The sequence below is a fragment of the Durio zibethinus genome, chromosome 7 (assembly GCF_047325235.1).
Source record: "Durio zibethinus cultivar Kanyao isolate XHJ-2024 chromosome 7, ASM4732523v1, whole genome shotgun sequence".
In the NCBI taxonomy this organism is placed as follows: domain Eukaryota; kingdom Viridiplantae; phylum Streptophyta; class Magnoliopsida; order Malvales; family Malvaceae; genus Durio; species Durio zibethinus.
Genome location: NC_143168.1, coordinates 18,928,641 through 18,943,750, shown reverse-complemented (window position 1 = coordinate 18,943,750; position 15,110 = coordinate 18,928,641).

Sequence of the window (15,110 nt, the reverse complement as noted above, 5' to 3'; positions counted from 1 at the left end):
CCATTTTTTCATGCATTGAGTCACATGACGACCATGAAAAACAAAAGTGCCACTCTGCTCACTAATGAAATTCGGGTCAATGAATCTGAATCTATAGGTCATTTGTCTCACTTTGATCTTTTTATATAGGAAGCTGCACGATAACAATAAACAATATTAGTTAGTAATACACCATAATATAGATAATACATGTTGACTTTGCATATTTAAAATTATAAGCTAACCTCATATAAACAACAATATCAGCAACTGATATTCATTCAATTTACAAAATTTGTATCTCATCCTTACCATTGTAAAAAACTTATGGATGATCAAATATTCTATCCTCAGACTCGATGGTAATGCAGTTTCCTCTAAATAAATGATCAAGTGAATAATTAGATAACACATCAACGGCAACCTAAGCAAAAGTCATACTCTGAGTCCCAACATCTTGCTATAATATACAATGAAATATAAGTATTAAAACCAAATCAATAAATATAATAAACAACTAAATATTGGGTGAATAAACAAACTCATACTTCATGGTTGGTACCGAAGGTTGGTTGCCTACCTGACTTGTAACAAAAGCTTGTCCTAGCTAAATGATACTATCCGACTAGCTTACAGGCACACTAGGTTGCATTGCTATCAACATCGACTCCAAAGTTATGAGTCATTGCTGTTGCTTATTCTAGCATTGCTCTTGGCCATCAAGTATTTGTTTTTGTTGCTTAATGATTGCTTCATATTATGCATTCATCATTTGAAGGGGTTTTGGGTTGATTATTGAAGAACTTTGATAGCAACATAAATCTACCAACTTTACAAACTCGACCATGTCTTTCTTTCGCTCCTAATGCTAAAGACAAAGGATCTTAACCATAGTGAGTTACCAGTTCACCAAATTTAAATTTAGTATCATAATCATCTTGAAAGACAATAATAAGATAGGCTGTAACAATAAATATATACAAGTATAAAGTCATGCATACAAGCACAAAACCAATCATACGTGATATAATGAGTAGTTATACATACAATCTTTTTAGCCATTTTTTCGGTTGCTTCATCTACAAATGATCCATACTTCTGTAGATGTCCTTGTTTCCATACATCCCATCTAGAAACTTTAGTGCCAGAGCTAGTTGATTCTTAATAAATTATCGTAATATAAGAGTCAAAATCTATTAAACGAATGTTCATAAATATTCTTTTATGAGTATAAAACAAGTGTTTGAATACTTACAAGCTCTTACTTGATATTTGCATAACCCTTTCTTGACATTTGCATAACCCTTTCTTGATTTTTGATGGTGATATACTTGTTTGGCCTGAATGTTCTTTGTTGTTCTTTGATTTTCTAGAAAAGAAAAAAATCTACGTAAATCACATATTAAGATATCGAATATATTACATAAAATCTTACAAATAATTTTTTATAATAGGTATGCATACCAAGAAATCTTCTGATAGTCGATCTCGAACAAAAATTATCCAATCCTAATAACTTATAACATCTGCATATGACATAGGTGGAATAGCCAACACATCACCATAATCAATGAACTATATAATATATTAGGTTGTCAATTTACTTTTAAAGTCTCTGAATGCTTTCTTAGCTGATTGCAACACAAGCTTTTTACATTCAATTAGGACATCAAACCGTTCCTAAAAAATTTAACAAAATTAGTATTAACACATTGAATTTCAATTAAATGATCATTTAACAAATCTTATGAAATAGTTGAATAAATATACCACAACCAACTCCCATATATGATCTTTTAGATTATCAGGAACTCGTTGCTAATTATGGTACGTTATAGAAATGGTACTATGGACTATCGTTACAATATGACTAGCCAACTTGATAGCTTTATTAGACATAAGCTGCCCACTTTGATTGAATTTAACGTAAATTTTTATGTCAACACTTGAATTTGTTTATTTCGTCCCTTTGCTTTTCTTTCTTTCACTACAGGTATGTTTTCTTCATAGCAGGAGAAGTATGTTCTTTGGATTCCATAATATCTATTATTTTGATCATAATTATACAAAATACACAAAAATGGCTCTTTAAATTTCACACAATACGTAATAAAATATAACTAATATCATACTACAGTTACTTACACTAATATACGTAAAACATCTTCAAACCAATAATATTTTACGAGTACAAGCCATTATGTGATTCCTACCTTAAATAAGAGTTCCATGGAAGACAAATGATGAGCAAAAAAATACACATAATTTTCACAATACCATTCAGTAAACCATAATATTTAAATCAAACTACACAGAAACACCATACATGCAATGAAAGGTGATTGAATGACTAAGGTGATGGTGGAATAAATACTTATATTGAAGAATATAAATAATACAAAATATAAATAAAATAAAGACATACTGGTAAAAAGAGAGGTGCATAGTGTTGAGTTGTTGAAGGTCGATGACAATAAGAGAGATAAAGAAATTAAAAGGTAAACTAAATGAGTTTAGGTATTTTGGTTTGGTTGCAATGCAGCTTTTAATTGTTCTCTATAATAGCAGTTTGGGATTTCAAAGTTCAAGACAGGGGAATGAATTTAAAAAATGATCGTGAAGGTGTTTTGCCAAAAAAATGCCTTCAAATTTTTTAATGAAATATTCAAGGCATTTTTTAGGCAGAACCGCCTTTAATAATTTAAAAAAAATTGTAGATTATTGAAAGCATTTTTGACAAAAAAATACCTTTAATAATCTATGCTAAAAAATTAGAAGGGATTATTGAAGGTATTTTTTGCTAGAAACGCCATTAATAACCCCATTCAATATTTTTGTTACGCATTATCCAAGGCGTTTTCTGAACAAAAATGCCTTTAATAACCTTATTCAATAAAAATTGAAGAAGATTATTCAAGGCATTTTTTTACCATAAATGCCTTGAATAATCCACTCTAAATGAATAATTCATGGGTTATTGAAGGCGTTTTTGGTGATAAACGCTTTCAATAATCCACTAATTATTCAAGATATTTTTAGTTGGAAATAACTTCAATAACCTCATTCAATATTTTATAAGAGATTATTCAAGGCATTTTCTAGGTAAAAACGCCTTGAGTATTAAAAAAAAATGTTGGAATTATTCAAGGCATTTTTAACAAAAAAACGCCTTCAATAATCTCCTCTGAAAGAATAATTTGTGGGTTATATAAGGCATTTTTGACAAAAAATACCTTGAATTATTTAAGGTATTTTTAGCTAGAAACACCTTCAATAAACACATTCAATATTTTGTAAGAGATTATTGAAAGTATTTTCTGGCTAAAAATACATTTAATAATTCCAACATAAAATTGACAAGGATTATTCAAGGCATTTTCTGGGCAAAAATGCCTTGAATATTTCAAAAAAAAAATGCTAGAATTAATGAAGGTATTTTTTTTTTATAGAAAATGCCTACAACAATCCCCAATGAATAAATAATTCACGGGTTATATAAGGCATATTTGGGTAAAAAATACCTTGAATAATTCATGAATTATTCAAGATGTTTTTAGCTAGAAACGCCTTCAATAACCCCATTCAATATTTTGTAAGGATTATTGAAGGCATTTTCTAGCTAAAAATGCCTTCAATAATCCACTCATAAAAAATCTAAAGGGATTACTCGAGGTGTTTCTAACAAAAAATGCCTTCAATAACCCTATTTAATTTTTTTATAAGGGATTATTCAAAGCGTTTTTTAGGCTAAAACACCTTGATTAAACCCTGCCTAAAAAATGAAAGGGATTATTGAAGGTGTTTTGGGTAGAAAATGCCTCAAATAGTCCCTCATAAAAAAATAGTGGGAATAATCACCTATCTAGAGATTATTCAAGATGTTTTTGGGCTAAAAGTGCCTTCAATAATCCACCATCCTTACCTTATGCTCCCATGTCTTGGGAATGAAAACCTTTTAAAAAAAAATCTAAACTTATTAAAACAAAAGTAGTGAAAATTTTGTTCCTACTGTCCTTACATTGCCTTTCAATCCTTACCTCACCTGAAGCTTATCTCGTCTCACTTTCTCTCACCTTTGATCTTTTTAACTTTGTAGCTAAAATCCTTGTTTAAATTTTCAAGATTTAAAACTTTGTTTTCTTTACAAAAATCCCTTATTTTTACACAATTTTTATAAGCTGCCTGAATTTTATTCTTTTGCAATTGTGAGTTACTTTCCTTCTATCCTCTACCTCTCTTTTGCTTATTCAATCAAAATTGATATTGGTTGTGCTTCTCTTGAAAATATATATGTTTAATTATAAAGGTACATCTGAAATATTATTCTTAATGAAAATGCTACATTATGCTTACATAGTCAAATTTTATTTAGTCCTTAAATTAAATGCTATTATTTTAATTTAAGATTTTAAATTAAGTATAATTTTATTACTAGGGCAAATAATCTTACATTCTATGGACAAGGCATGGATAAATCTCATGTCAAGAGCTAGTGAAGAATATATAAAATGAGTCACTAGTTTTTTAGACTATGCTTTTGCAATATCATCTAAAGATAGAAAAATTCAGTGTCCTTGTGTTAAATATGTCAACATATTTAGAGTTTGTAGGAGAGATGCATTTGATCACATAATATGTCATGGTTTTCTCAAATGATATGTTTGATGGATATTTCATAGGAAGGTCTTAGATGCATGTTTACCTATTGTAACAACTAATGATGAAGAAAGAGGGTAAGATCCTGACATTCATGATTTATTACATGATATGATGGCTAAAAGAGCTATAAATGTTGATGTGGGTAACATACAAGTTGGAGATACTAGTGGAGAGTAACACCATGGTCATAGAATTGATAGTGATAGGTTTTATGGTTTACTTAATGATGTAGAAGAGAAACTATATCCAAATTGCAAAAACTTTACAAAGTTTTCTTTTGTAATCTATTTGTTCCACATTAAGTATTTTAATGGTTGGACAAATAAATCTTTCAATACATTGTTAGAGGTTTTAAAACTTGCTTTGCTAAATGGTAATACATTACCAAGGTCTTATTAAGAATTAAAAAAAAATGATTTCTATCTTAAGTTTAGGGTATGAAAAAATTCGTGCTTGTCCCAATGATTGTATATTGTTTTGCAAGGATATGAAAAATGAAGAAATATATTCAAAATGAGGCACTTCTAGGTGTTAAGAGAGCTTGAATGATGTAGAAAGTGATCCCCAATATATAGTGTCAAAAAAAAAAGAAAAAAGCTACTAAGATTTTTCGTTGGTTTGCTTTAATTCCAATACCACAAAGGTTATTCATGTCTTTAAAAACTACTCCCTTGATGGCTTAGCATGAATATGAGTGTACTAAAGATAAACATGTAAGACATTCTACAAATTCTCTAACTTGAAAAGAATTAGATTCTTGATATCCTAAATTTTCCTTTGACCCTCGTAATATTCACTTGAGATTGGCTTTTGATAGCTTCAACCCTTTCAAAACTATAAGTGTGACACATACCTCTTGGCCTATTATATTGATACCTTATAACTTACCTTTATAGATGTGCATGAAATAGTCAAACTTTATTCTTTTCTTACTTGTTCTTGATCCAAAAGGTCTTAGAAACAATATAGATATATACCTACAACCTTTGGTAAAAGAGTTATAGGAACTTTGGGAAGTTGGTGTTCAGACTTTTGATGCTTCAAAAAATCAAAACTTTCAATTACGTGCAGCATTAATTTGGACCATTAATGACTTTCATGCATATGCCAATTTGTTTGGGTGAAGTACTAAGAGAGAGTATGCATATCCTTGCTGTGGATTTGATACTACATCTAAATGGTTACAACATGGTAGAAAGTATTATTACATGTGCCATCGTAGGTGGTTGTAACCTAATAATAGGTTTGGAAATGATAAAAACTTATTTGATAGGACTCGAGAATTTAGAAGTGCTCATTCATCACCATCCCGGAATGAAGTGTTGAAGCAGTTGAAACAATGGAATGGTAATAAATATAGGCTACGGAAGAAGAAGAGTATTTTGTTCACATTACCTTATTAGGAATGTCTTTTATTACGTCGCACTCTTGATGTGATGCATATAGAAAAGAATGTTTGTGATAACATTCTTGGTATATTGATTGGGCAAGAAAGAAAGTCAAAGGATAACTACAAAGTGCGACTTGACCTTATAAAAATAGGTATAAAAAGTGTTTTCATCCAAAGACTCATTTTGACACTAACACCCAATACTTGCCTCAAGCTTCATATCAAATGAGCTTAATTGAAAGTTTTTTTTCAAGATTCTCTAAGAAATGAAAACTCTAGATGAATACTCTTTAAATATCTCACATTTTGTGCATCTTAAACAACGAAAGGTAATAGGGCTCAAAAGTTATGATTGTTATCTCTTAATGCAAAAGTTCATTTCTATAGCAATACAATGGTCTTTACTTAATAAGGTATGCTTAGTTCTTATTGATTTATGTACCTTTTTTAAATAACTTTGTTCTAAAGTTCTCGAAGAACATAAGCTTGAATTACTTGAGTCTCGGGCTGCATCAATTTTATGTGAAATGAAAAAGATTTTTCCTTCATCTTTTTTTTTATAATAATGGTACATTTAGTTATTCGTTTGGCAAATGAAGCAAAAATTATCAGTCCAATCATTTATCAATAAATGTATCCTATTGAAAGGTATATCTTAAACTGTTATAGATTTTTTTACTTAAAATTCAACTACGATGTTTGCTAATGATCTTTTTTATTAAACTTCCATTTATATAGGTTTCTTCTTACTCTTACATCATATATGCGTAATAAAGCTTATTTTGAAGGTGTAATTGCAGAAGGGTACTTAGCAAATGAATACATAACTTTTGTTCATGATACTTTGATAGGATGGAAACTATTTTTAATTGACCCATCCAAAATAAAAAAACAAGAATCCCTTTGTAAAAGAAGAAACATCCATTATTTCTACTATAGAAAAACTAGTGGGAACATTAAAATGTAAAGGTTTTAATGTTAACAAGTGTAAAAGGATCTCACAAATTTTACTTGATGCTATAACTTTGGTTCAAGCACATCGATATGTGCTATTTAATTCTGTTGAGGTTACCCCTTTTATAAAGTAAAATCACTTGTCTACATACATATTAAACTTAATAATTTTCTATTATAGTATATTATATGGTCTTCTAAAAAAATTTTTCATATAGAAAACATAAGCAATTTCTTAAGAAGCGTAATTGATCTCCTTGACTTATGCCATATGAGATACAAAAGTTACAAAGTAAAACTTTTTATGATTGGTTTTGTGATCATGTAAGTCACACATTATGATTTGGAATATGTAATTAAAGTTTTTATAGTTAAATTATTATTTTAACCAAATATAAACTTGGATAGGTTGTAAATTTGGATCAACGAGGAGATGAAAACATCACAGATCAACTTAGATGGTTTGCTTGTGGTCTAATTGATATTGTTACAAAATACACTGGTTATATCGTTAATAGTGTAGACACCCAATCAGGTCCGGGCCCGGATCAATTGGGCCTGACCCGGATCAATTGGGCCTGACCCAGATCATTTGGGCCTGGCCCAAATGGGTAAGGCCCAATTCAATCATGTATTATTATTATTTTTTTTTTCCTTTTTTTTTCTTTTCTTTTGTATTTTTATATTTATTATTATTAATATATGTATATCTGTATTTATTTATTTAGATTAGATTTATATGTATATTATTTATATAGTTATATATTTATTATTATTATTATTATTATTATTATTTTTGTAAGATATTTTTGGGTTTATCTTATTTTATTATTATTTTTTTTAAATTATCTGTTCTGATTTTTTTCTGATTATCAGATATTTTTTTTTTATAATATCTTTTTATTTATCTGTTCTAATTATCTATTATTTTTTTTATATTTATTTGATTTTTTTTGGAAGGTTGAGATTGAAGCTGAAGAATCCTACTGGGAGTGGGGATTCAATCTAAAGAGTCCAATTGGATTCAAAGACTGAATCCCCGTCCAAGGAGGAGTTGGGATTGATCAGAAACTCCTGATCAATCCCTATATAAAGCACCTCCTGGAACAGTTCAAGAACACACAAAAAACAGAAGCAAAAGCTACTGATTGAGAGAATAGGGGTGTTTAGAGAGCTAAGGAAAAGTTTAGGAGTGTTCTGGCAGTGAGAAAAATTTTTTAGAAAAATTTGGCGAAAAAATTTTCTGGAAATTTCTGGGAAATTTCCAGATTCCGGCGAAAATTCCGGCGACTTTTGAATTTTCCGGCGACAATTCCGATGAACTTTGAAGTTTCCGGCGACAGACCCAGTTTTCGGCGGAGAATCCCAGAACCCGGCGACCATCCGGCCAACTTCCGGCCAATTTCCGGCGAAATTCCCAGATTCCGATGAATTTTCCAGAATCCGGCACCGGCGTTCTTCAAATTCTAGAGAGAAGGCAGAGAAGAAGGGAAGAAGAGAGAGAGAGGGGAGGAACGGTCTGCTGAAAAACGGAGGAAGGTGCCTTTTATACCCTCCCAAAACGACGTCGTTTTGGCTTTAAGTTAATAAGAGGATCCGCGCGTTTTGCCGAACCCGACCCGACCCGAAGCGTCGACCCGCTTTCTGACCCGCGCGTTTCAGCCCCTCCGAGCCGAGCCGAGCCGAGCCGAGCCGCACCAAGCCGAGCCGCGATCCGAGCCGCTCCAGGTTTTTTTTTTTTTTTTTTTTTTTGAATTTTTTGAATTTTTTTTTTATTTGACTTTGATTTTGATCTTGATTTTTTTTTCTTTTTTCTTTAATTAATCCGACGACGGAGCCTCTACAAGTAAAAACAGTAGTTTTTCTTGCATACTCCTGAGGTGAGGGAATTTTCTCAATTTTCTGCTAAAAGTATTAGAGTCAATTGAGAATAATTTCCGATAATTAATTACTTGGCTGATTTTGATTTTTTTTTCTTTAATTAATCCGACGACGGAGCCTCTGCAAGTGAAACAGTAGTTTTTCTTGCATACTCCTGAGGTGAGGGAATTTTCTCAATTTTCTGCTAAAAGTATTAGAGTCAATTGAGAATAATTTTCGATAATTAATTAATTGGTTGATCTTGATTTTTCTTTAATTAATCCGACGACGGAGCCTCTGCAAGTGAAACAGTAGTTTTTCTTGCATACTCCTGAGGTGAGGGAATTTTCTCAATTTTCTGCTAAAAGTATTAGAGTCAATTGAGAATAATTTTCGATAATTAATTAATTGGTTGATCTTGATTTTTCTTTAAATAATCCGACGATGGAGCCTCTGTAAGTGAAACAGTAGTTTTCTTGCATACTCCTGAGGTGAGAGAATTTTCTCAATTTTCTGCTAAAAGTATTAGAGTCAATTGAGAATAATTTCCAATAACTAATTACTTGGTAAAATTTTAAGGCTTTTGGATAACACAAATTTAAGCTGGTACCATCTTTTGATGGGCGTTGTGAGGGTGCTATAACCTTCCTCACACGTAACCGAACTCCCGAACCCTGTTCTGGTTTGTAGACCTGAACCTATTCTTCTAGGGACCCTTAAACTTAGGTGTTCCCTGGAAGGACAGATTCCTTAGGTGGCCAATCGCACCTTGATAAAAAAGATTGGTGGCGACTCCCTTAAGTCAATGTCTAGCGATAGATCCCCGGATCTAGACGTTACGACAGCTTGGCGACTCCGCTGGGGATCCTGAGAGTCAGGCCAGCAAATAATTTGTGTTATCCAAAAGCCTAATAAAATTGAACCTTTTTGTATATATGTATTATTATTCATTCATGTCTGTTAATTATGTCATTCATATGCATGTGCATAACATGAGCTCTACACCCGAGCTCCGTCCCTTTAGGAGGGAGTAAAGTACCTATTGCTTTCGTGAGGTCTAATGCCTCCGCAGTGGCTAGCGAAATACTCCCACTCAAATTGAACCTTTTCCGCTTGTAGCCTGTAATGGGTGAGGATTAGGGTGCCTTACTAGTCTGTGATGGACAAGGATGTAAGGAACAATTTGAGGACCTTTAGACTTTGACCCTAAAACCGCATATAGTGAACTTTAAGAGTGCCTAACCCATAGATAGAGCCATCACCCTTCCCTGTTAGAATTGACCAAAAGCATAGGATTCATCCTTTTTACTTTGTGTGATGTTTAAATTTATTTAGTTATTTATTCTTTTTCTGGGTATACTAACCTTTTTTTTTTCTTTTGCATTGGTTCATGTGCACATCATAAAGTTGCATAAAGAACATTTGCCTGAAAAACGGTCTTCAACAAATTTTTTTTCATGGACACCAATGAACGCCTAGTTTGTTCTTCATCAGTATTAGCACCTTGTGGGACACCTAATGAGGTAAGGGCCTTGTCAGAAAAGACCCAACTGAAGATGGGAGATTGCTTGCCAATTGGGTATGAGTCTACTCTGTCTCAAGAAACATCTATCCTCCTCAAACAGAATAATTTAGAAGATTTGGTTGACATCTGAAAGAAGATGAGTCCGTCAAGACAAGAGCAGTTTTGTCAGAAACATGGGCATATAGCACACCTTCTAGCAGTGGCTGTTAATGACCAACTAATTAGAGCTGCAACACAATTCTGGGATCCTACATACAGGTGTTTCATCTTTAATGAAGTTGATATGACTCCCACCATAGAAGAATATTCGGTCTTGTTGGGTTTGTATCTCAAGACTCCTGACAAGATATATGTCAAAAAGCATAAGTCAGGATTTCGTAAAAGTCTGGCTCAACTCATGGGGATAAACAAGGAAGTTGTGGATTCTCATACAAAGAAGAAACAGGAACAGGTCTGCCTACCTTGGAAGTTCTTTCATGAGTTTCTGATGCAACATGCCAATGAAGAACGGGGGTTGGACATATTTGCCTTGGCTATATACGGACTGGTAATCTTTCCAAAGGTTTTGGGACATATTGAGATAGAGGTAGTTGATTTCTTCGAGAGTGTGATCAATGGCTGTAATCCCTCAACGGTGATATTAGCAGAGACTATCAGATCCTTGAGTTATTGTCGTCGGAATGGAGGGCGCTTCATAGGATGCATACAGTTATTGTATGTGTGGATGAAAAGCCATTTCGAACATGGAAATGGTGCTTTCTCGAAGATTTATATCCGTAATCGCTTTCCGATCAAAGAGTTCTGTGAAAGTGGGTGGTCAAAGCAGAAGTCTAAACAAGAATGGATAACTTTCTTGCAAAAGTTGGAAGGTGCCAGAGTGAGATGGTTAGTCCCATGGATGAATCGAGAGCCTATGTTATACCAATGTGGAGATAGTACAGTGGTTCCACTTCTGGGTTTATGAGGAGTGACGAATTATGCACCGCTCTTAGTGAGGAGACAATTAGGGGGAGAACAGTTTATTCCTATGACTTATGGGCTTCATCAGTTAGATTTCTCTTATAGTGAGCCTAAAGCATTTCAGAGGATGAATGGGATGATCAAAGCATGGAAAAATCCCCAAAGAGTGAGTCCTGGACCATTCACTGAAAAAGTCACTCCAGGTTACTTGGTTTGGAGAACAAAGAGAAGACAGGAAATGGTATTCACTTATGAAGTCTCTCAACCACCGACAGAAGAAAAGCTTGAAGAGATACCATCAGAGTTAGAGCTGGCAACAAAAGAGTTTGAATTTGAAAAGATCAAGTTAAAGAAAGAGATTCAAGAACTTCAAGAAGAAAAAGCCCAGTGGAAAGGTAGAGCTGAAAATTATGAAGTTAAAGTTCATAAGATTGCTAGAGAACGTGATGCAGCTACTGAAGATCTAGCAAGGTTACATCATGAGCATAAGAGGCTATGTGTGAGAGAAAGGGCCAAAGGGATAACCATTGTCGAGCTGACTGAGGAAAACACAAGACTGAAGCAAGAGTATGCCGAATTAGAAGAAGAAAGTACTGAAGCACAGGCAGAAATTAACATGCTAAACAGTTATTTGAGCGGGCTAAGTCAAAGGTTGGATGAACAAGGAGACCACATTGCTGCATTGGTTAGAGAACATAGAGAATTATCATACCAAGTCTGGTGTGGTAAAAGAGAGAACCTAGGGAGGCAGAAATACATTGAGCACTTAACAACCCAGATCCATAAAGGGGTATGTAAGGCAAAAGAGATGGTGGAAGAGGCAGAAGCATTAAGACAAGTGGTGGCCCCAGTAGGAGAACATGGACAGCGTCTGTTGAACTTCATAGAAGAAGCCAAAGCCCAATATGAACAGATCAAACAATTTTATGGCTATAATTCTAGAGGGATAAACTCAATGTAGATCAAAGTTTTTTGGAATAAATGAAATTTTTTTAGTTGAATACCGTTTTAAGGCAAATGTTCTCTGCATACATGCATTTTTCATTCATTGCATTCTCATTCATTACACTTTAACCATGTGATAATCATGCAAAGTTACTAATTCTGAGGTATGGTACTCAAGGTTCCAAGGATAGCTCCATCTAGCGAAAACCCTGCCCATCGTTTCAACACAAGATCCAGAGCAAGGCAAATGGAGCAGGAAAATTCTCATAGATTCGAAAAGCTAGAAAAAGCTCAGGAGAAGATTGAAAGTGAGCTAAGCAAGATTCTGGAGGCTCTAAATAACATGAACAAAGGAAAAGGAGTTGAAGGAAGTACAAGCCAGCAAGAAGTGGCTGACCCTTTGTACCCTCCAGGTTTTGGCCCGCCTCAAGCTCCGTCTGCCCAAGAGGTCCCACCACAACATTTCGCATATCCAACATATCCTGGAATGCCATCAACTTTCAACCCAGGGCAGTATAACAGTTATATAAATCCTGTCTTCACTGAAAAGGCAGTAGAACCAATTCCTGATCTAGATGATTTAAAAGAGAAGGAGAAAGAAAAGATGAGAGTGGAAGCTGAGGAGAGTTCCAAGATTAGCATGCTAGAGCAAAGGCTAAGGGCCGTGGAAGGATTTAGCTTCTATGGGTCAGTTGATGCTGCGGGGCTCTGCCTAGTTCCTGATGTGGTTATCCCCCATAAGTTCAAGGTACCAAAATTTGAAAAATATGATGGTACAAAGTGCCCCAAAACCCATATCACCATGTATTGCAGGAAGATGGCAGCTCATGCACAGGATGAGAAACTCTTGATGCATGATGTTCAACTGGACAGGACTCGCATTCGCTCTTGGAGCGATATGGCGCATGACTTTATCAGTCAATACCGACATATCATCGATTTGGCTCCAGATCGTTTGTCTTTACAGAATCTGGAGAAAAAGACAAACGAATCTTTTAAAGAGTGTGCCCAGAGGTGGAGAGATATTGCTTCTCAGGTACAGCCTCCTCTGACCGAGAAAGAAACTACAGTGCTATTTGTTAGCACTTTAAAACCTCCCTATTATGAAAAGATGATAGGGAATGCAACAAAGAATTTTGCCGATATGGTAATTTCAGGAGAAATCATTGAAAGTGCCATCAAGAATGGCAAGCTAGAAGGGAATGAAGCATCTAGCAAAAGAATCCCAAAGAAAAAAGAAACTGAAGCTCAGGCTGTGAGCTTTGATAGACAGCAACTTAGGGGTTATTCGCCCTACCCCCCACCAGAATATCTGCCCTATCACCCCACTGTAAATAACACTTCTTTTCACCCATACCAACCACCATACCCCCAAACCTATCAAACCTCTCATAGACCCCAAAACACCATGTACAGTTCTAACATTCAACCCACCCCAAAACCACAAATTCGCCCAACTAACCCTGCTGGTGGCTCGCGGGAGCAACGAACCACTCGCGAAAGACCTATTTTTGACCCTATTCCCATGACCTATACGGAATTATACAAGGAGCTCTACAACAATCATTTGATTGCTCCAAGTAAATTGGAACCCCTCAAGCCACCTTACCCTAAGTGGTATGATCCCACTGCCCACTGTGACTACCATTATGGGATTGCTGGTCACTCCACCGAAAATTGCACTACCCTGAAATATAAAGTGCAACGATTGATTAAGGATGGAATGATTTGCTTTGATACTGGAGGGATGACTGCACCAAATGTTAGTGGCAATCCTTTGCCAAATCATAATGTGAATGCTATAGGTGAAGAGCATGAGCGCCATGTGAAGAAAGAAGTGGTAGATATTAAGACACCTCTCGATCAGTTGTTTGATGTCTTACGAAAGGCAGACATGATGCAACTGGTAAGTCCACACAGCTATCATGGAGCATATATAGCTGGTACTAGTTGTAAGTATCATAGTGGGGCAAGAGGCCACTCCATTGAGACCTGTAAACAATTTCACCGAGAGGTGCAAAAACTCCTGAATTCACATCAGATAAAGGTCTACGAAGAAAAAGAAAGCTTGAAGAATGCTGAGGTGTGCATGAATGATAGGCCTGAAAAGCTGTTTCCCAAACCAGTGACAATTCGGTGTGGAAACAAACCAAAATCAGTCATAGACAAGCTCCTCCCTAGGCCGGTAACTTTTAAAGTCCCAACTCCTTTCCCATACAAAGATGATAAAGCTGTACCCTGGAGATATGGATGTGACGCTGTAGTGCAGGGGCAAAAAGAAGAGGTCTCCAAAGCCGATGCTTCTAACATTACTGGTGTAGGAGGCATTACTCGAAGTGGGAGATGTTACACCCCAGAAATGCTAGAGAAGGCTAGAAGAGAGAAGGCTAAAGAAGGAGAAAGATGAAATAATCCAGAGATAGAGCCTGAAGAAGATTAGCCAAAGCCAGTATCAGAAAGGGAGGTTTGTGAATTCCTGAAGCTGGTAAAACATAGTGAATATTCAGTTGTGGAACAGTTGAATAAAATGCCAGCTCGAATCTCATTGTTATCACTGTTGCTGAATTCAGAGCCACATCGAAATGCCTTGCTGAAAGTGTTGAATCAGGCATACGTGGCACATAACGTGTCTGTCGAATATGTGAATCACTTGGCTGGAAACTTAGTCATGCCAAATCACATTTCATTCAGTGATGATGAGATTTCTTTGGAGGGAAAGAGAAATGCTAAGGCCTTGCATATCACAGTAAAGTGCCAGAGCCATATCATAGCTAAAGTCCTTATCGATAATGGTTCTGCCATCAATGTCATGCCTATGTCAACTTTGGCAAGGCTACC